Genomic DNA, 24,240 nt, shown 5'->3' on the forward strand with positions numbered 1-24,240 from the left:
TCTAAAAAAAGCCAACTCTAAAGAAGCTATTTAATGCAGTATTAAAAGACAGCAGAGACAATGCTCCTATAAATCAGATAAGATAAAAGTTTCACGATTCATTTCATTTATTGGCTTGTTGCTTCTTCTACATGATACTATGTAATACAACAGTTCCCTTATAATGTAATGTATTGGGATTTATTTAATTTAATACATTGTCAGCAAAGAAAGAATGTATAGCATAGAATTAGATATCCTACATTGTGCGGAAACCAAAAATGTTCAATAGTATCTGACATAAAGACACGATGACAGCAGGGAGTAACTGGTATTTAATTGAACCATATATCAAAGTCACATTTACACATGCTGTCGTGGCTATGATGAACATCTCGAAGGTATAACATGATAAAGACAAGTAAAACAAATGAAGCAGAATAGTATAAAACTTTCCACATAAATAAAAGTTCGACGTAGTTGACTTCAATCATTCAGTGTATATTTCCAACTTGCTCTAAGATCATTTAGTCTAAACCTATTTAATTTATGGCTACCCCTTGGGACTTATGAGAGATTATTTTTTGCTGGCTTCTGGTCACCATTATTTCCTCATTCATAGCCTAATTCAATTTTGATGCAAATGTTGAACCTGCAGGCCATTGGTGCTGATTTTAATACTTTTATATTATCTTCTTAAAGGGTTTGTGTCATCTTGTGAAATAGGTACAATCGCAAAATGGTTGTACAAACAAGAAACTGCAATTTACGTCTTATTAAAAATAGATTAGCTCAAGAACGGAGGAATTTCAATTCTTTATTTTCTTGCCCCTTGCCTATGTTACCTATAATTTCTGCAGTCTATCAAAAGTAGCTGGTTTTCCAGGCAAGGAGCACTTGCTTGGAAGCTTTTCCCTTTAGAGCTTGTCACGGGGGATGGGATGACTGGACAGGGACACCTACGCTGGTCCTCAAACTGGTGACCCTGTAATGTCCTTTATCTCAGGGATACACTTGATGGTAGCAAGGTCTGAGCTGCCAAAGTCACCCTAACTCCTGTCCAAGCCCTGATGTAACTTCCCTCCTCCCTCTCCCAGGGATAGGTTGGGACTGTAGTCACAAACCCCACAACTAAACACAGACGGGAAAAAGCAAAACTCATAAACACTGCAAACAAACAGAAAGGAGCGACAATACATGCACAGGGTAAAATAAACTAACAACTGGGAAACTTCTGCACCGCACAGTATAGAACACCCCAAATCCCCAACAGATTGGATCACCACAATAAGACTGAAATCACTGCACAAGCTGGAGCTATTATCAGCACTGAGCACCAGGATCCAGTACTTTATATAGGAGACTGCAGTGATTAGTAATTAGCAACCTGAGCTCCTAGCATAGTTCCCCAGGTCAGCAGGAATTAACCCCTGCAGGATTGAGGAATAGTACACATTAAACAGCCGACGCCCAGCTCTGTCTAAACAACTAAGAGACATCAGGTTGCTCGTCAGACTGTGCAGTTTGAAAAGAGCCTGACGCTGCCGTGACACCCAATGAGTTTGGAACCAAACATCGTACGACAGAACTATGATGGTGATACATTTTGTGGAAGCCTGGCAGCTGTTAAATCAGTCTTTTGGCAACTTTATGCTATGTAATCTGACAACAGCATAAGGTAGGGGCAGAGACCTTGAGTCCAGTGATGTATAACTTAGTGTACTTATTAGTGATGTGTCGGTCATGAACGATCCAACACAAGGATCCAGCTCCCTGCTGTGACTGACAGGAGCCAGATCACCAGTGAGAGCCACTAAAATCTCTAAATGGCTCTTTTCACAGCTGAAACCCCGCCCACCCATGGCTAAACTCCGCCTACTCAACAATCTAATTGGTCACTTGTAAGTGGGCAGGGTTTTGGCAGCGTTACTATAATCTTAAATATGTGTTCACCTGGGGTGAAGCTTTCTGTGTACATTGTATACTGACAGAGAGCTGCTAATCACTGCAGGAGGCATGGTAGGACTAGTATGCAAAATGGGAGAGTTATAATCTCCTGTTGGTAAACACTGATTGTATTGAAATAGCAAAACACATCCCAGTGAGTGCCACATCACTGCAATCAGTGTGTCTGCTCCTACATTATGGTGCTCTCAGATTACACAGTAATGACCTGATGACAGATTTACTTTAATAGGGCTTTAATGGAGAGGCTGAGTGCAAGCCACCCTATTTATCAGATCTCAGGGGCTCTGGCCTCCACTTTTTAACCCCTCTACAAGGATCTGAACTTACACAGTGAGCCTTGAGCTGGTTCTATGGAGTAAGCTGCTGACTGGTAAAGCAAGCTGGTGACAAGAAGGGTTGTCAAAGAGGGTCGATACCAAGAGATAAATTCAAGGACAAAATAAGAAAGCAAGTACTCAAGATACAACCCGCAGTCAGAAAAACGGGATAAACAAAGTAGCAGAACAGGAGTAATGGATCAGAGTCACATGGTTTAGCTGAACTGAATAACTAGTGAGTAAAAGCTGTCTGCTATGGATTATATATTAAAGAGATCTGTCCTTATCTCACTGCAGAAAGCTAAATGTGCCACCCCCGTGCCAGCAGCTGGGCTGCTCGGATCCGGATCCGCGGTGGCTTGAGGGGTGTCCAGACCCGGGGGTCATGCGGCCACTCAAATGAAAGGGCCATTTACAGGCGATTGTGTTTAGAGTTCGTGACGCCACCCGTGGTGTGTGGTGAGGTGGAGTACCAGTTGGGAGTATCCGGAGGCGATGGAATGGGGCAGCCAGGTGTTGGGACCCTCTACGGGTAGGGGATATGCCCCGGGACTCGGTGATGGTGTTTGAGGAGTGCTGTTGGGGAGTGAAGGGGTCACTTGCGTACTCACTCAGTCCATAAAGCTGACACCAACAACTGGGTAAACCAAAGTTCTGGACACCGCTGTCGCTGAGGGGAGCTAGTTCGGGTCCTGTCCCCAATGGTGCTGCCTGGTGATCCGTGACCTTCCTCCTTGCACTAAGTTCACTTGTCAGTTGGTCCTGGTAGTATGGAACTAGTTGGATCCCGCTCCCCAGTGTGGCTAACTGTGGGAGCTTGCTCTCAGGATTCATGCTTGGGATTTTCTGGTCCGTTTTAGTGGAAAGTCCTATTCCCCTCCTTGCGCTAGTACCTCAATTCTGGAGCAGGTGGAGAGCGGATCTTGAAGGCGCCATTCTCGTTGGGTAAATTGTCAGGTTGCCTGAAGTTACTCCCTGACCTAGGGTCCACGTACCCCGTCGTGCCCTGGTCCCAGCCCGGTGATGGTACAAGGCCGCCGGCTGTCCTCCTCGACAGTTCCGTGCTCCTTGTCACGATCCCCTGCGACTGGGGTCCAGCTCCTACTAGGCCCAGACCACTGTCTGCTACCTAGTTGCTTGCAAGGAGCCTGGCTCCTGACCTCCTCACTCTTTCACCTCCTACAACTCACTTTCCCTTTCTCTGACTGACTCCTGACACTCCTGACCTCCCCTTACCAACCCCTAAGTGGGCGACCCTATTCCACTCATTCTGTCCACTGGTGTGTCTGGTGGGTGTGGTGCAGAGTGTACCTAGGATTTTATTAGCTGTTGTTGGCAACACCATTGGTTAGGGACCCGTAACCAAGGAGGAGGTGGATATTGCACAGAAGGGCAGATTGCACAATACCCTGTGACGACCTGATAGGCCAGGGCATCACATAAATACATTACCTGCTCACAGTATCAAAACACTGATGGAAATTTAAGTCTAGTCTAAGCAATCTTAAATCTAAGTAGTGTGAGGCTGTGACAGGGGTAATATTTGAAGACCGCTATGTGTCCCCCAGAATGTGTCTGGAAGCCCTCTGAGTTTGCTATAGCTATTACTGGGAAAGAGAGCTGGATTCCTTCCCCAGTCCAGATTTTGTAACATCCTCATGTCCAGCATTTTGGTTTAAATTCTGCAGGGCACATCAGGGTGGGTCTCAGTTGAGAGCCAGGCTTGATGAAGCAAACACATGCTGTGTGAGCTGGCTCTGTGTGGAGTGAACATTGCCAGGAGTGTGAGCCTGGGAGAACCTAAACAGATCCCTGCAGTTAATGGGGTCCTAAGGTAACAAGACTTTTAGGTTTTGTCTATATGCACCGGCTGTGATCCGGAAGAGACTTTATTTGACTGTGGAAAACTGGATCTATTTATGCAGCTACAATAAATAGACTGTTGGTGGTGAACAAGCTACTGCCTCACTGCCTCCCGTTTTTACCCAAGCAGTGCTGCTGCCTCACAGTAGCCATATGCTACCCTAGCCAGCAGTGACTCAGTAACTGTGGTATTAGTGCGGCGCCACCTAGCGATCAGGCTAGGGGTAGCATCAGTATGTTCAGACACAAATGTGGTTAGAGCTTGAAAGCATTACATTGTAGCTTCAAGAGGTTGTCCACTACTTTATTATTGATGGCTTATCCTTAGGATAGGTCATCAGTGTCTGGTGGGAGTGCAACATCTGACTCCCCCACTGATCAGCTGTTCTCGGTGTCAGCGGCGCCCAGACAGCATAATTATGAAGCTGCATGAGGGTAATCACTTGGTACTCTTATTTCATCCAGAAAGTAGGTTTTAATCAAACAAATGACAGAAATGGCAATAGTGGATGTGACAAGAAGGACATTTCGACCAATTATGGTCTTGATCACAGTGTTGCTGTTCTGGAATGTGAGCTGCCAGCATTCCCACGCCAGGCCACGGGACCGGAGTGCCGGCAGCTCACATTCCAGAACAGCAACACTGTGATCAAGACCAAAATTGGTCGAAATGTCCTTCTTGTCACATCCACTATTGGTATTTCTGTCATCTGTTATGCACTGTTTGATTAAAACCTACTTTCTGCATGAAATAAGAGTACAGAGTGATTATCTTCATACTACTAGTGGGTTGTACATAACCTCTTCACCAGCTACTCGCACAAAGACTGAGTTCACAATAATCTTTTTACTACATAATTACGAAGCTGCACAGTCAGGTACTGCACATCCACCTCTTATGAGAATCAAGAGGGGAGGATGTGCAATACCCCACCGCGGCCATTATTCCTTCAACTTTTCTGTGCTGTTGAGCTGCACAATTGTGCAGTTCTGAACACCACTGACAATGAAAACAACTGATCAGCGGGGGTACCGGGTGTTGCACTCCAACTGATCAGACCTAGATATCTTTATCTAGTCTAATGTATACAGAGACGGTTGGGAAGGGATTAACAATATGCATCCAAAACTGCTTGAGGTTCTGGGTGCATATTGAACCTGACAGGTTCCCTTTGAAATTGGATTTAATAAGCTGTAATTTATGGAGATATGAGTGCCAGCTTCTGCTTGGATCATGGTAATGGGCCCCGGTTCCACTTGCGTTTTGCACAGGTGAGTGCAATCCGATAAAACATCAGATTGCTCTCACTCTAGTTCAAAACTATGGGGCAGTGTCCATTTGCGATTGATTTCTCCTGCCATATCGGCATGGAGAATGAATCACAGCATGCTGCATTTGGTAGCGATTCTCAGCTCACACACCCCCATACAAGTCTATGGGAGTGTGTGAAACACCGTATTGCACTCGCATGTCATCCAAGCACAATGCAATATGTGCAGAGAAAGGCCGGGGAGGAGATGGGGAGAAAGTGCTCCCTCCCTCTTCTCCACAGCTGTGATCCAATCACAAGATCTCATCACAGACACAGGACCCTCAGCTGACGCTCACAGCAGAGGGTCATTAGCATATCACTTCCGGTGCTCTCGCATCAGAAGTTATGCGCAAATGGAACCGTACCCTAAAAGGAGTGCTTCTGTTGATACTGGACTGGTGTGTTGATTGCTTTATTCTCAATACTGTGATATTATAGTCTACGTACATGTTTATAAGACAGTTTTTTTGTGGACCAATTATATGTGAAAAGAATAAAAAAGCAAAGATATAAAGACATCTGTTTTTGATCTATCTGATTTTCTCATCCCTCAAGCCCATTTGAGTGAATTGGGTTCATGAAAAATAAGATAAACCTCCATACACAGTAGATGCCTGCTGGTTAAACTATGGTTCTGCCTATGAGATGTCCAGCAGCTCTCTAGACCATCCCCTCTCTCTTACACAGCTTGCTTGCTCTGATGAATGCCCATGTGTTTTTCATGAGAGAGGTGCTACCACACATCTCTGGAGGTGGCTTATCTCAGGGGAAAAAAAGAATTTGCAATCCAAAATCAGACATGCTGGTTTCTATAATCCACAAACAATCATTGGTCCAGGGATATTTTGCTTTCGGGTGAAATTTCAGGATGATCCTAGATTGCCCTCTGACCTTTTCAGGAGAACATAATGAGACCTTCTCTAATCTTTTGGATACACATGTCCAACTGTTCAATTTTTCAGTACATTTTGTACAACTTGCTGTTCTCTAACAAGGAGCTTGATGGCAAAATTCATAACAGCTATTTGATCCATGAATCACCCAATAAATTTCAGAGTTCAATTAGAATTGGTATTTATACAGTCCTCCTCATCATGCTGTTCACATTTTGACATCATGAGACCAAGACGACAGCTAACAATTGGTCAACAGTACCTCGTAAATGCAAGGCTTCAAGCAGGATGTTCTCAGATGGAAGAAGCCACTGAGCTTAGAGTGTCACAAAATGTCACTAGCAGATTGCAACAGAGATGCAGAGAGACTGGTAGAGTCACAAAAAGGCATAGAAGTGGACACCCTTTGGCCACATCCCACACTGATGATGGCTTCATTTTGATCAATGTCCTTCGGAAACAGATGATGAATGCCAGACGACTCCAGGCACATTTACGGGAAGTGAGAGGCTCCCAAGTGTCACGTCAGACCATTTGAAACCATTTACATCAGTGTTGAACTGGAAGGGTACCTGACTACACCGCGTGGCATAGGTGTAATCTACGCTGCACAAGAGAGCAATGGGCCTCAGTGCTCTTCACTGATTAAAGTCGATTCACGCTGAGCAGAAATAATGGCCATCAACGATTTTGGAGACATCAAGGAGAGTGCTGTGCATTAGCCACTGTTGTCACCAGATGAGCCTTTGGTGGTGGTGTTACAGTTTGGACAGATGTATCTAGTCAGTACAGAACTGACCTAAAACTGTGTGAATGGTACAGTGACAAGTCACTACTACTTGAGTAAGACCATTATTCCAGTCATTGAGCCTCTGCATGAACAACACAGGTCTAATTTCATCTTCATGGATGACAATGCTTCAGCTCATTGAACATCCGCTGTCTTCTATACATCATTAGGAAACGACAGCTGGAGATTGGGGTACCTCAAATGGAGTGGCTGCACTTTCCCCAGACGTGAATCCCATAGAAAAAGGGATCAGCTAAGTCCCTGTTAACCCCCCATCTTATGTAAAATTGTAGCTAAAACTCTATCTTCCCTGTGTGCCTGTATTAATCCTAAAATTGCCAGTAGATGTCAACATTTCTATCTTCACGCTATAACCTATCTCACTAATGTTGTACATATAATTTATAAATTCACATTGCTTTGTCACATATGCATAAAATACAAGACAATCATCAATATGTATAATTACTGGGGGCAGCGGCGGACTGGCTACCGGAGGAAATTCCAGTAATGCCAGGTCTGGGTTCAGGTACCTGCATTGCACTCCGGAGCTCTCACCTGAGCTCCGGTGTGCAGCCAAGACTGTACCGCGAGTGCCGAGTGATTCCCCGGTGATTGCGGTCCAGTTCATGTCAGCTGCAGACAGGTCGGGGTGATCTCTGTTGCTCACACCTGAACTCCGGTGATCAGCCTGGCCTGTCTGCAGCTGTCATGAACTGAACCGCAATCGCCAGGGAATCAATCACTTGGCGCTCACGGTACAGTCTCGGCTACACTCCGGAGCTCAGGTGAGAGCTCCGGAGTGCAATGCAGGTACCTGAATCCAGGCCTGGCATTACTGGAGATTCCTCTGGTAGCCAGTCCGACGCTGACTGGGGGATGTTGACTGCCACCTACACTACTTTGCTACATATAACCTGATGACAGATCCGTTTGACCCTTTTTATCATGTTGCCAAAGCAAATCCCCTAAGATAAGCCTGTTAAAAAAAAACCACTTGCCACAGGTAATCTTATCCTATATAGCAGGTTCCTACTTGCCCATACACAGGAGGTTAATTTAACCCAGATAGAGGCTTCAACATAGAGTAGGTACTCAGTTACGAGATATGCTGTGGCGTGGCGACTGGGCATATATACAAATGGCTGTTTATATATGCTAAATATCTCATTTTTCTTAGATTTCCCTTAGCAGTAATTTATATCTATATTCACACATTCATAGTTTTCATGCTGTAGCATTTGAGAGTGCAAACTGTCTTTTTTGTATTTTATGTCATATTTAGTTATGCACCTGTTCACATTTCAGTTTGGTATGTGCCGTCAGTCTTTTTGTCTATATTTAAGAGGGTCATACCTTCTAACCCTGCACCCCTACCCCACTTGCCACAGGTAATCTTATCCTATATCGCAGATTCCCACTTGCAATAGAGTAGGTACCCAGTTATGAGATATGCTTTGATGTGGCGACTGGGCAGATATACAAATGGCCGTTTCTATATGCTAAATATCTCCTTTTCTTAGATTAGATTTCCCTTAGCAGTAATGCATATCTATATTCATAGTTTTCATACTTTAGAATTTTAGAATGCAAACTGTCTTTTTTTTGTATTATTTTCTATTACAAATGTCTATATAAACCTAAAAATGCTTTTACTGTTGTAAGGCCGGGATTCCGCTCGAGCCTTTTCTGAATGACACACAGCGTATCTTATTGGTATTGCCTTGCTTTCGTTCTTAGCATCGTGCTCATTATAAGCACATGAGTGATTTACACTAATTTCCCCAAAGTAAGTTTGCATTTATTACTTCCGCAGTTACATATAAACCTCACACCTTTGCCCTAATACGGCTGAACACGAGGCATCAAAATATAATGCGCTTAAAACCGCTAGGGGCCGTTACTGCTTGACTTGCTATATTGCTTGTCATAATGTTGATTTTCAGAGGAAGCGTTCACATAGCGTGCTCTCCTGGGACGCTTGGAGTGTTAATGAAGATAAAAAGCTTCTATCTACTATGTTACAACGTCATTTGGAATAGTTTTTTTTTCCCATTGTCTGAAAATCCATTCATTATTTTTCCATAGAGACGACAGAACGCGAGGATAATTTAGTTTCTGGAATGACAGTCGATGTCCATTACGGACTATATAAATAACCCGTCAGAGTTGGGTATTGCCAGTGAGCGACGTTGCATACATTAGCAAGTGACTTATTTTTTTTTTGGTTTTCTTGGAAGAAATGGCATATGACCCTTGCCGGGTACGCTGTTAATGGAGCCTTACGAAACAGCACTTAAGAAATTGAAATACTGTGGGCAGAAAACTGTGAGGTAATTATCACATTCACAGTCACAGTTGATTATTGTGAGGCTTAAGCTCTGAGCTTTGCAAATTTACACCTGGACATCAAAAATGTAGGAAAAGTCAATACAAATATCACTGGTTATACAAAAGCTGCTAATTGTGTTAATCCCTTGGTTGACAGAGCCTGGAGCGAGTTGTATTACAATGTGTAACAAGGTAATGGTACAGTAGTCTGAATTAGAGACATAAAGAGCCGGAAACGTCTAAAACTGAAAATGGAACGTATCCAAAGCCGGAATTTGGCAGCTTCATGACATTAATCTCAATGTCTCTGATGGTTCGACTGGGCACGGTGTACACGGCTAAGGAGACCATGTTAGGACACTTACATTTCTAATTTGGGGATCTCTAGGTGACGTCCCGCAGATCCACCAACCTGGGATGTACTTAAATCAGACATGGATCTCATACCTGTTCATAAAGAATGAATGAAATTCTTAGTGCATGCCCAAATACCAATATCTACTTCATGAATTCATGAAAAAATTGAAAGCTTATTTCAAGAAATGTATTGCCTATATATGCCTATTTTGGCCACACACACCTGTCACTAAAGTTTATAATACGAACTGCATAAATCTCTAAAGCCCCCGTCACACGCTATGATATATCTAACGATATATCGCCGGGGTCACAGAATTTGTGACGCACATCTGGCATCGTTAGAGATGTCGTAGCGTGTGACATCTCTGAACGACTGTTAACGAGCAAAAATACTCACCTTATCATTGCTCGTTGACATATCGTTCATTTTCATAATGTCGTTCCTCCTTCTGTGCGCTGGTTGTTCGTCGTTCCTGAGGCAGCACTCATCGCTACATGTGACACCTCGGGAACGACGAACACAGCTTACCTGCGTCCCACCGGCAATGCAGAAGGAAGGACTTGGGCGGGATGTTACATCCCGCTTATCTCCGCCCCTCCACTTCTATTGGGCGGCCGCTGTGTGATGTCGCTGTGATGGCAAACATCCCTCCCCCTTCAGGAAGAGGATGTTTGCCGCCCACGGCGACGCCGTTAGGGAGGTAAGTACGTGTGATGGGGTATAACGACATTGTGCACCACGGGCAACAAATTGCCCGTGACGCACAAATGACGGGGGCGGGGGCAATCGTCCATGCGATCGCACGATATATCATCGCGTGTGACAGGGCCTTTAGACCAGATGAGGCTGGTATACTTACTTTAAAATTACACTTCAATTTTTTTTACGTTTTTGTGACTAATGTTAAAATTATATTTTTTGGGGTCTAGCAGGACTCATAATATACACATCCTATTGTGGCGTCCCTGAGATTTCAGTCGCCACTGGGTATTGCATCTCACTTAAGGTGCAGTACTCATCCTGGGTAAGGAGGGGGTTAACCGCTGGTCTTTACCACATTCACACACAACATACAGTTAGGTGTTTTCCTACTGGAATTGGCCTAGGGTAGACAGGGGGTGGCCATCACGAGGTATGGTACTTTCCAGTCACTAAGACAATCACCTGGGGGGCGTGCACCATTGGGGGAAAGGAAGGAGCATCTTCACACATAGTCGGTCAACCCCGGGCACAGCTCGGGGTAGAGAGACAAGTCGGGATCTCGGTCCAACGTAACTACATTTTAACTTCTGGGAGCTCAGCGGGGCCCGAAGGCTTCGAGCAGGAAGCTCATTCCGGGTTCTCCACCGTGCAGGGAAATCCCAGGAGGGTCCGTGGAGTGTGCAGGAAGCACCCGCGGCCCATTCCATATACCAGACACAGGAGTGGAGGGACCCCCTACTAGGAAGGTCACACAGTGGAAACACTGGTGGTGACCTCTGAACTATTCGGGATCGGTTGGAGCCCATCATAGTAGAAACCAGCACTCCAAGGGTGACGATAGATGCAGTGAGTAAAGAGAACTTTGAACCACAGCCCCTGTGTCTTTACTGTCATTGCCGGCGCCGACGTCCCACGCTCCGGCGCCATCGGTCACTACTACCACCACCATCATTCTCCCTGGGGCCTTGCTCTACCTGTGGAGAGTTAACACCCGAGCTACGTTACCATCCGCCTCAGAGAGCGACATCCCGCAACGGCGGCTCCCCTAATGGCCGCATACCATAGGAGACAACTACCCACACCATCTCCCCTTCCTTCACATCTCCTTTTTGTGGCCATGAAGCCGGGCCAGGCCGCCGTGATATAACCCAAAGGCCCCCTTCATCAACGGCCTGGTGATAAGTAAAACAAACCCCGGCCCCCTGGGGTGCCTCACTATCATCGGGACTACTTTAACAATTATTTTTTTAAAGTAAGTACACCATGCTCATCAGATCTGAGACATATATGTAATGTATGCAATTTGTATTGTAAAATCTGAAAAAATATAGACGTTAGTGTGGCATGTATGTGTTCTGTGTATTTCACCAATATAGCAAATACCCATTATAATCTATGGTGCTATTTACATGTCCATGTTTTTACATGGACAATATGTCCATGCAATACACACAGAGACATGTCTGTAGTTTTCCAGCAGTGTGGATGACAAGGACCCATACAAGTGTGTGGGTGTCACACAGTTTTGTTCAAACTTCGCTGTCTGCCATGACAGCATCAGGCTCTGCTCAGACTGCAGATTCTGACACTTTGACTGATGGTTTATCTGGTGTCTGATTCATAGGCAGGTTAGCAAGAGTTAATCTCTGCTAGTCCGCTTGCTTTTTTTATCACATGTAGTGGGGAGGCCTATCATATCTGCTCCCCTCCTATTTATGTTGGGTGAATCTGTATACACATGCCAGCTAGACTTTCTATTTTGGTCTGTGTGGTATGGTGTCTCAGATTTTCTGGTGAAAATTGTGCTATTTGCTTGTTGCGGTTGTGAAAGTTTACCCCAGTTGTTTTGCAGATTCTTTCCTACTCTTATGTTTACTTTAATGAATCTCTTATTGTATTTACTTTTGTGTGTGTGTACGGTGTGACAGAGTGTTGGTTCGCCCTTGTCTGTCTAAATCTGTGAGTTTCATTACTCTCCTGAAGACTCCGACATCTCCACCATCAGGAGTATTCCTGAGAAAAGGGATAGCATAATGCCCCCCTAGCTTGAGGGATAGCTTAGGGGCCCCGGTTCCGCGCTATCCCATAGTCATCGTGACAATGGGTTTGTGAAAACCATATACAGACACACATAGTAACTGTGTGCCATCTGAGAGCTGTAAGTGTTTAACACTGAAAACAATAGAAAGAGCTTTATCATTTCTTCCTTTTTTTATCCATTTGTAAAAGACACACTGACACACTGATGATATAAATGGACTCACTAATAAGACAATGATCCAAAACACTGATGACACCAGGACTATTTTTTCACATCTATATTTAAATACTTTTGAATCAGGCCTTAGGCATATTGGAAAGAAAAGTTATGTTGCTTTAGCATGGATTGTGTCCATTTGTTATTACTCCAGCAAAGCTGCTCATGACATTATAAACTTTTACTTAACCTGTTCCCGACAAGACCGTTTTTGCGCTTGTTTTTTCCTTTGTCCCTTTCCAAGGACCATAACTTTTTTATTTTTCCATCTACAGGCTGACTTATACTTTAGAATGACACCATTGACTTATACATAGTGTACTGGAAAATAAGAAAGCAAAACTCAAAATGCTGTGAAATTGCAAAAAACAAATCTGACTGTCATTGCTGTCTCTCTGCATTTAGAGACTTGAGACAAAATCTGAGCCTACTTTTGGTGCTTCTAGGGTTAATGTCAGTTTCCCTTTCCAGCAGCTTCTGATTCCTGGCCTCAGGTCTGGAAAATCGACAAATTTCAGCTAAAGCAATAGCAGACATCATGGGGATGTCCCGTGAACGTGTTTGTGTCATTATCCATGAACATTTGGACATGAGGAAGCGATCTGCAAAGTGGGTCCCCAAATGTTTTACATCAGATCAGAGAAGCATGCGAGTGAAAACTTCCCAGTCCATTTGTCAGCATTTCCAGACTGATAAGAACTTCCTGGATCGACTGGTCACTATGGATGAGACCTGGATATATTTGTATGACCCTGAAAACAAGGAGCAGTCAAAAGAGTGGAGGCACAGTGGTTCTCCTCGTCCAAAGAAGTTCAGGGTGCAAAAATCAGCCACTAAGGTGATGGCATCTGTGATCTGGGATAAGGAGGGCATGCTGTTAGTGGACTACCTTCAAAAGGGTTCCACTATCAATGCAAGGTATTACATTGAACTTTTGGACCAATTGAAGGCAGCTCTGGAGGCCAAAAGGTGCGGCAAGCTGTCCAAAGGAATCTTGTTCCTGCAAGACAATGCCTCCGCTCACATTGCACAAGGGACCATGGTAAAACTGGCAGAGCTGGGCTTCCAGCTGGTTGACCACCCACCTTATTCACCAGATCTAGCTCCCTTCGACTATCATCTATTTCAAAACCCGAAGAAACGTCTCAAGGGTATCAAATTTCACACCATTTCTGATGCTATGGCTGCTACGGATGCCTGGTTTGAGGCACAACCTAAATCCTTCTTTTTGTTAGGCTTACAGAACTTGGAATACTGATGTAAGAAGTGTGTTGTCATCAGTGGAGAGTATGTGGAAGAAATGTAAAGTTTCATCATCCTATCTCGTTTCTTTCTGGGTCAAGCCAAAGACTTATCAGCAGCCCCTCGTATAAGATTATCTCACACAGAAACATTGTTTTTAAACACATCCAATTGTGGAACTTATTATTATTCCAAAATCTATTGATTAAAATGAACTTTGTTTGTGGAAAAAACCCTTTAAATAAAACAAAAATATGCATGTTTGGTACCATCGTAATCATATTGACCTGGAGAATCATATTGCCAGGTCATTTGCATGATAAAATGAACGCTGTAAATAAAAGGTGCAAAGAAACAATTTCAGAATTGCGCTTTTTTTTTGCTATTTCGCCACAGTGAAATTTTTGTTCCTGCTTTCCAGAACATCATATGATAAAATGGATGGTGTAATTCAAAACAACAACTCATCCTACAAAAAGACAAGACCTCACCTGGTTAGAACTGAAAAATAAAAAGTTATGGCTCTTGTAGTAGGGAAAAAACTAAAGCGTGAAAATGAAAAATCGCCCGGTCTTTAAGGGGTCAAACAAAACATTTGTTAAAAATTTTTAACTTCTTATTATTATATTATTATTATTTTTTTTTTAGTATAGCGCCATTTATTCCATGACGCTTTACAAGTGAAAAGAGTATACATAAAAACAAGTACAACAATCATGAACATTACAAAAACAGACTGGTACAGGAGCATAGAGGTCCCTGCTCACAAGGCCTCACAGTCTACAGGGAATGGGTGAGGGTACAATAGGTGAGGACAGAGCTGGTTGTGCAGTGGTCTACTGGACTGAGGGTTATTGTAGGTTTTAGGGTTGTCGAAAGAGGTGAGTCTTTAGGTTCCTCTTGAAGCTTTCCACAGTAGGAGAGAGTCTGATATGCTAGGGTAGAGGGTTCCAGAGTATGGGGGAGGCACGGGAGAAATCTTGTATGTGATTTTGGGAAGAGGTGTTAAGAAAGGAGTAAAGAAGGAGGATCTGAGGTTGCGTGCAGGTAGGTACTGGGAGACTAGGTCACAGATGTAAGGAGGAGACAGGTTGTGGATGGCTTTGTATGTCATGGTTAATGTTTTGAACTGGAGTCTTTGGGCAATGTGAAGCCAGTGAAGGGATTGGCAGAGTGGCGAGGCTGGGGAATAGAGAGGGGAGAGGTTGGTTAAGCGGGCAGCAGAGTTTAGGATAGATTGGAGGGGTGCAAGAGTGTTGGAAGGGAGGCCAGAGAGCAGGGGGTTGCAGTAGTCGAGGCGGGAGATGATGAGAGCATGTACTAATATTTTTGCTGATTCTTGGTTAAGGAAAGCACGGATCTGGTAGATATTTTTGAGTTGTAGTCGGCATGAGGTGAAGATAGAGCAGAGTCGAGGGTTACTCCAAGATAATGGCTTGTGAGACTGGGGAAAGTGAGCAGCCATCAACTTTGATGGATAGACTTGTTGGAGGAGTTGAATGAGGAGGAAAGACAGTGAATTCTGTTTTGTCCATGTTAAGCTTTAGGAGTCGCGCATAGAAGAAGGATGAAATAGCAGACAGACATTATTATAGATGCATTAGTGCAATAAAAACAAAGGTTTTTTTTCTTACTATTTTTAAATCAATGAGTCAATGAACGAGGCAGAAAATTGAAAAGATCTGCACAAGTTTGTGGCTACAATCTCCACGTACTCCTTAGCACCGAGCTATAGACCCCTCCATACTTCTCCAAAGAGCGCTAGAGAATATATTCAGAATTTTCTCCGCTTCAAGGAATATCACCTTCCATTTCTACACTGGATGCCAAGAGGTATAATCCGAAAACCTGTCTCCAATAAAGACAAAGACACATATAGCTCCTTATTACCAGCAGATAGAAGGGAATATGCCTTTGGGTAATTGTCTGAGGAATTAGTAAAGTAAAATTATATTACTGGTAATATCCCCAAGCTAGGCTGAGCTATATCACTATACAAATGATTATTTTATATACACTATACGCTGTATTTCAATTTTATAATTCTTGACAGCCGTCATCATTTTAGGTTTGTTAAATAGGGGAGGGGGTAGTGACAGCTTTGCCTCCAGTATAGTACAGGCAGCTGGCAATTGATAAGTTGCTGGAGGATATGTGCATACATACTATTAATGTCTACCCCTGCACTGCAGAACCTTTCATAGGGAATCTCATTCCCTTAAGTAGAGGCATCAATCATGATGCCTCTTTTTTTCAAATTTCTCAGCTTAAAACATCATCTCATTTTTATTTTTTTGCTTTGCTGAGATTTGATTTTATTATGTTAGCTTTTCTAAACCACTTGTATACTTGACAGTTTATGGAGGATCATAGATGACCCTAATCGGCTATGGGCAACTGGAAAGCAGTAGATTTCAGATATATGAAGCAATAATTTTATGACAGTTAAATCTTAGAAAAAAATTACAATACATAGACATTAGAATAAAGTTCATATTCTAATACAATAAAAATGACTTAAAAGTTGAATCTTTCTACATTATATCCACTAGTATTCCAGCTAAGCCAAAAATACAATCTGCTCAAAAAAATAGAGTGGAGTCCCCCCTATTTTTGATAACTAGCTAAGGAAAAGCAGACATCTGCAAGCTGGTATTATCAGGCTGGGAGAGACCATGTTATTTGGCCCTTCCCAGACTAAAAATATCAGCCCACAGCCGTCTCAGAATTGGCGCATCACATTGAATCACCCAATTCTGTCCCTTCGCCCCAGCTCTTCCGGATTGCTTTGGTGTGTTGGCAATTTTTTAGTCTGGGAAGGGCCAAATAACCATGGTCTCTCCCAGCCTGATAATACCAGCTTCCAGCTGTCTGCTTTTCCTTAGCTGGTTATGAAAAATAGGGTGACTCCACTCCATTTTTTTTTAGCACACTGTATTTTTGGCATAGCTGGAATACTAGTAGATATAATGTAGAAAGGTTCAACTTTTAAGTCTTTTTTTATATCAGCTGTGTAATGTCATCTGGAATCAAGTCTAGGGGTTAGTAATGGAGAAGTGTCTATCAGACATCCCCATCACTAACCCAATAAGTGTAAAGTGAAACAAACACACAGAAAAAAATTGTTTATTTGAGTAAAGACTCTTCCACACTTATCCTTGTTCAAAGTATTATTTTAAAAAATCCACAAAGCTCTGATGTAATCCATGGTGTACTGGTCCATTGATGTCCCCTGAATCAGTACTCCAACCTATGGGGCCTCATTCAAAGAATGAGGCTCCATAGGTCACTCTTGCTCAGTGTCAGACCCAGAATTTCTCAAGCGTGGTGACGTCAGTAACTCAGTGATGTCACCACACATGAGACACAAATAGTGTGGCACTGATTGGTTGTCACCTATGAAGTCTCATTCTCAGAACGAGGCGCCATAAGTTGCTCCAAATAAGTGCAAGATCTGGAATTTCTCACGTGCAATGACATCAGTAACTTGCTGACGTCCCCATGCATTAGAAATTCCAGGTCTGGCGCTGACCAGGAGTGAAGTATGAAGCCTTGATCTCAAAATGAGGCTCCATAGGTCAATTCTGTTCAGCACCAGACCCAGAAGTTCTCACATGTGGTGACGTCAGTAAGTCAGTGACACCGCGAGTGAGAAATTCCAGGTCTGGTGCTGTCCAGGAGTGACTTATAGAGCCTCATTCTCCGAACGAGGATACATAGGTTGGAGTACCCATTCAGAGGTCATCGTTAGACTAGTACATCATGGATTAAGTTGGAAATTTTGAGAATTTTTTGAATTGGTGAATGAGGGATAGTGTAGGGGTCTTTATGCAAATAAACTATTTTTTCCTGTGTGTTTTTTTTCACATTAAACTTCCTGGGTTAGTAATGGGGGTGTTTGATAGACTCCTCTTCATTACTAACCCCTGGGTTTGATGTCAGCTGACATTACACAGCTGACATCAACCCAAAAATATATTATCCTGATTTTCACAGCACCAGGGCAATTGGGAAGAACTGGAAAAACTAATGGATGCGCGATTTCTGGGGTGGCTGAGGGCTGATATTTTCAGGCAGGGAAGGGCCCAATAGCCATGGACCTTCCCAACCTGGTAACACCAGCCCATATCTGTCTACCTTACCTTCACTTGTGATCAAAAATTAGGGAGACCCCATGCCCTTTTTTAAAATTATGTCTTTACCTAATAAGTTAAACAAGGCTGATAAGACCCTTTAGTGCTACATGAAAGGCACTAAAGGGTGGAAGGGTACAAACCCTTCTCTAATCTAAGAGCTCTCTTCTACATTAACTCTCCCTGAACTGCTTCTAGAGGACAGTGTGCAGGGCATCACACCCCTGGGTCTCATATAAGACCTGATGATGCGATGCAGCTGGGTAATCACAGTAATGCCAGTAGCCAACATGAGTAAGGCATTACCGTGTGTGGCAAGAAAGCCTCACATGTTGATTGGCTGTCTAACAGCTGCAAAACATGTGGGATAGGGACTTGAGAATCTGCTTGAGCACCTGCAATACTAAATCTAGTAATGAGCGTGCCTAAGCACCCCAATGCTCAATAGAGCACGCTCATTCATCAATCAATATCAATGTTAAAGTCCTGGACAACCCCTTTAAATTAGGTTTCTAATTTGTTATTGCACTTTTTTTTTTTAAACATATTTTATTTGATGTCAGCAAGCACATACCGTATCATCAACAAGAGAACATGTTGTTACATTCCATAAAATTTCTCCGGATCGCACTTTTTTAATGCTTTTATATTGCTTTTTTTTTTCTAACTGCAGTTTTTATCTCCTTTTTACAATGTTGTATTGTAAATAAAATTGCTTTATTTTCGATACTTACTCTTACTTTGTTCTACAAAAAACTTAATTGAAAACACCATGTGAAGTTTCCATGCTTTATTTTTATTTTTTTCAGATGCGGAAATACAAATAAAATGCATATGTGTTTCTTACCTATGGATTTCAAGTCTATGGGAAAAATCTACAAGTAAAACTCATATATTGTGCAAGAAAAATTGACATGGGGATTTTTATAAAAATGCAGCACAGGTTAGTTTCTGCAGCAAAAAAGTACAAGCTGTCTACTTTGCTGGAACAGTAGGATGGTGTGGGGGTTAAAATACACAAGGTCAAAAATGCACCAAAAACTTATCATGGGAACTTAAAGGGGTGGTTCACCCATTTTTTTTTTTTTATTCTCTCTATCAGTGTAACTTACTATTTCAGTTGTCTTCTTAATTGCCTTCTATTTCCAGTTCTGGCACTGAGTGCCGCTATCCTCCTCGCTCAGTGTCAATCACATGACCATCGGTTGCTGTGGCCTCTGGCATCCGCTGATGTCATGTCAACTTCCGGGCTTTGAAAGTTGACGTTACATCAGCAGCTGCCTCTGATCCTTAGTGACTGGGCTGTGGGCCGTGATCACCACATGTGACAGCCCAACATCAAGAGGAGGGCTTACCCATCCTGCAGCTGTGTCATCGGCCAGCGGCAGGAATGAAAGGAGAGAAGGAGGAGTCATGTCGGATGAGTATGTTATCGCACAGGGGTGGGGGTGAGAGGATGAGCAGAGCACAGGGTGCCACTGCAAAGGATTATGGGAGCTGTAGGAACTGAACCCAGGAAGTCAGGAGAGATATTAACCCCATCAGAGCTGGAGCCAACATTGAGGATGTGCTGCTAGAGCATGATAAAAGGTAATATTGCTGAAATAGCAAAATACATGTGTGGAGAGACACATAATAGCAAGATTTCGGAGAAAAAAAAAATCAGTTTTGGTAACTGGACAACTTCTTTAACGTAAGGGTAAAGGCTACTTTACACACTGCGATATCGGTCCCGATATCGCTAGTGTGGGTACCCGCCCCCATCTGTTGCGCGACACGAGCAAATCGCTGCCCGTGCCGCACAACATCGCCCAGACCTGTCACACATACTTACCTGCCCGGCGACGTCGCTGTGACCAGCGAACCGCCTCCTTTCTAAGGGGGCGGTCCATGCGGCGTCACAGCGACGTCACGGAGCGGCCACCCAATAGAAGCGGAGGGGCGGAGATGAGCGGGACGTAACATCCCGCCCACCTTCTTCCTTTCGCATAGCGGCCGGGAGGCAGGTAAGGAGAGCTTCCTCGTTCCTGCGGCGTCACACATAGCGATGTGTGCTGCCGCAGGAGCGACGAACTACATTGTTACTGCTGCAGTAACGATAATCGAGAATGGACCCCATGTCACCGATGAGTGATTTTGCACGTTTTTGCAACGATGCAAAATCGCTCATCGGTGTCACACGCAGCAACATCGCTAATGCGGCCGGATGTGCGTCACAAATTCCGTGACCCCAACGACTCCGCATTAGCGATGTCGCAGCATGTAAAGCCCCCTTAAGGCTACAAAACCTGCTGGGGACCTCATAAAACTCATGCATTTCATGTGCTTTTACTGCTAAAAATGCAAAGATAGCTCCGAATTTTGAATACAGTTTCATTTGTGCTCCAGCGGTCTAAAAAGATGTTCAGGAATTAGCAACAAGAAATAGGTTTATGTTCCACATTTCCCTATATGTTGTGCTCCTATTAAGTGAAGTGATCTATTTTCCTATCTTATGTTTTTGAAACACATTACAAATTGTCGAAAGATTACGCTGCCGGCGGCTTCACTAATTTAAAAAGTATATTGGAAGTAGCAGAAATTCCAGGTGGAGTTCACGTAAGAGTTTATCACAGCAGTGAATGTAGGAATTGGCACACGCTTGTCATCCTGATTGCTAATATATGGCAAAAGCTTCAACTAGAACAGTCGCACATTCCCAGCATCTGTTAAACCCACCGCAGGAGGTACCCACATAATTTCATGCCCACTCCTCTGCATTAATAGGTGGCTAAATTGTGACTTTCAACTATTCCTTCATTTGATATATATCCATTTACTGGAAAAGGAAACATAACTCTTTTTATCAGCAGTATTTGTCCAAAAAATTGTAGATTTCAAGGCTCCGAGAAAGCAGTAATGAAAGCTATGAATGATTGCATTAATAGAGGCCACATTAACCTGCTCAATTATCTAAATTGGAACCGAAAGGCACAGGAAATGAAGTTCTTTAAATGGGGAAAATCTATTTGAATCACTTTATCAAAATCACCCTTAAAATACAGTACTCATTAATTTTTGGACTACTCAGCAGCTGGGTTCACAAGGCAAAACACAATTAACTGCATAACCCCTTCATGGATAAATGTGATAGAGCGTTCCCCTTCTTCACTTGCTTTCACTCTGAAATTTGGCAAGAGAAAAGCTCTAGTGAAATAAGCCCTTCGTGACTTTACTTGATGCTCTTTTGCTACAGGCTTAAAGGCCAAAAATAAGAAAGTCTCTGTGTTAGATTTTTTTAAAAGAGCTTATCTTAAAGAATCTGTTCTTCAGGGATTAAGTGAAAATAATTTTAATTAAAGGGTTTGTACAAGATTAGTAAAAATGTGGCTGCTTTCCGCCAGAAACGATGCTCCATCTGTCCATATGTTGTGTCTGCTTATGCAGTTCAGCTCTTTTAGGGCTATACAGTATATTCGGTTCTACACATCGAATCGCACTCAGACCAATGTTATTCAATGAGATAGGTAAACTGTCTCTTCAGTGAGGAAGTAGACGAACTCTAGTTCCACCTATTGGAAGCAGCAATCCTTAAAGTCAAAATTGACTCTTTAACGAACCTTGTCATATTACTTAGGATTTATGCCAGATCAGAACCTCAGTTTCCAAACTTGGTGTTTCGAAGTGATTAACCCTCAGCAGTCTGATCTGATTGTATCAGAAGCTTAAGTGGGCTTTACACGCTACGATATATCATACGATATGTCGTCGGGGTCATGTCGTAAGTGACGTACATCCGGCATCGTATGACATATCGTAGTGTGTGACAGCTACGAGCGACTGTGAATGAGCAAAAATACTCACCTTATCGTTGCTCGTTGACACGTCGCTCATTTTCAAAATATCGAACGTCCTTCTGCGTGCCAGTTGTTCATTGTTCCCGAGGAAGCACACATCGCTACGTGTGACACCCCGGGAACGATGAACTGCAGCTTACCTGTGGTCACCGGCTTTGCGGAAGGAAGGAGGTGGGCGGGATGTTTACGTCACACTCATTTGCACCCCTCCGCTTCTATTGGCCGGCCGCTGTGTGACGTCGCTGTGACGCTGAACGTCCCTCCACCTTCAGGAAGAGGATGTTCGCCGCCCACAGCGAGGTCGTTTTGAAGGTAAGTACATGTGACGGGAGGTTACAACATTGTGGGACACGGGCAACAAATTGCCCTTCCCGCACAAACGATGGGGGCGGGTGCGATCGCAAATGCGATCGCACGATTAATTGCAGCATGTAAAGAAGGCTTAAGACGGGGTCTAAGGGGAAAGCTTTTCTCAATGAGGTCGTAACACTTATGTAGATACTCTTGAATCTGACTGCATGGAATATAATGAAACTGAGACAAGGGTTGGGTGTATACGCTGTATTAACAAAATAATAATTATACAGTGTAAGTAACAGAGAAGAACAGTAGGCAGCTATGAAATAAATGCAAGTGTAACTGCACTAGTATGTGAATGTCAAGAAATAATAAACGAAAGTGCGACCAACACTAATACGTGAAAATCCAGAAATAATATGCAGGAGCGCATGCAGCACTAATACGTGAATGTCCAGAATAATATGCAGGAGTGCGCACAGCAAGCAAATGGTTACCAGTATACTTACTAGGGCTGACAAAGTCCCGCACAAGTCCAGCACACAGCCTTTACAGATTGAGTCCTGGATTAAGTACACTGATCACTAAACAAAGAGTCTACGTTCTTACAGATCAAGGATGTCCGCAGTATTAGAGCTCTTCTCTTAGCAGCCTTAAAGGGAGGGAACCACAGCCAGGTTTAGGATAATGGACAGTAGAATACAGGCAGCTAAGCAGTAATGAGGCAGAGCATAGAACTAAACAAGCGGCAGCAGGATGTTCACCAGCAAGCCAGGAGTGACTCAGGAGCCAACAGCAGAAAATATTCGGGCACTGAATAAATCCCCGACTGGGAATTATAAGCAGGATAGATAGGAGGTTCAAAAGACAGACGAGGCAACAGACTCCATCTTGGACAAGGGCAAGAAGACACAACAAGTTCCATGGAAACCTTGGATCTTACAGGAGGTAGCGCACATATCAATTTTTTTCCTTAGACTGAGTAGTCCAAGGAATAAAAAATCACAGCATACACGATTTGCCTCTGTAAATCAGATTGCCATTCAAGTCAATAGGTCCGTGAAAAAAGTCAGAGCACTGATTATCTAAATTTCACAAATTTACAGACTGGAGAAGATGGAAATTTTTTTATTATTATCCTGTACATCCAAGAAAACTGGATCCCACTTTTATCAAACCCAGATCAGAGACTGATCAGAGCCTAATTAGCATAATCCAAGTAATGTTCTCAGATGGAGAAAATACAATTGTGTGACACTAGCCTTTTAGTGATGAGATGGATTTTACATAGGTAAAATCACAGACAGATTATACCATAAGGCAAGTGGATGACATTTTGCAAATCTCATCTGCATGCTACAGATTGTTTCATAGCCAAAAACAAGATACAGCAGAACAATATCTTAAAGCGTAACCTTCAGAGAACACATATAAAAAGGCGTATTCGAATTCACTGACTTTGACAATTTTTTTCCCCAAAAATTTGATTGGGAATGAATAAATTCACATTAGTTTCAATACTGGATAACCTATAATTGCTCGTAAAATACATTTGAGGGAGAGGAGAGAGAAAGAATCTTGCTGACCATAAGAGCTTACACTTTACAGGCAAGATAAAGAGAAAGAGTTGAGTGCAGCCCACTGACCATAAGAGTTTACAGAAGAAAAAGACTAAAGGGGGCTTTATACACAGCGACATCGCTGTGTCGGTTGCGCGTCACGGGCAAATTGCTGCCCGTGGCGCACAACATTGTTAGGATCCGGCACACGGGACTTACCTGCCTAGCGACGTCGCTGTGGCCGGCAAACCGCCTCCTTTCTAAGGGGGCGGTTCATACGGCGTCACAGCGGCGTCACTAAGCGGCCGCCCAATAGAAGCAGAGGGGCGGAGATGAGCGGGCGTAACATCCCGCCCACCTCCTTCCTTTCTCATTGTGGGCGGCCGCAGGTATGGTGAT

The sequence above is a fragment of the Anomaloglossus baeobatrachus genome, chromosome 9 (assembly GCF_048569485.1).
Source record: "Anomaloglossus baeobatrachus isolate aAnoBae1 chromosome 9, aAnoBae1.hap1, whole genome shotgun sequence".
NCBI classification, from domain to species: Eukaryota; Metazoa; Chordata; class Amphibia; order Anura; family Aromobatidae; genus Anomaloglossus; species Anomaloglossus baeobatrachus.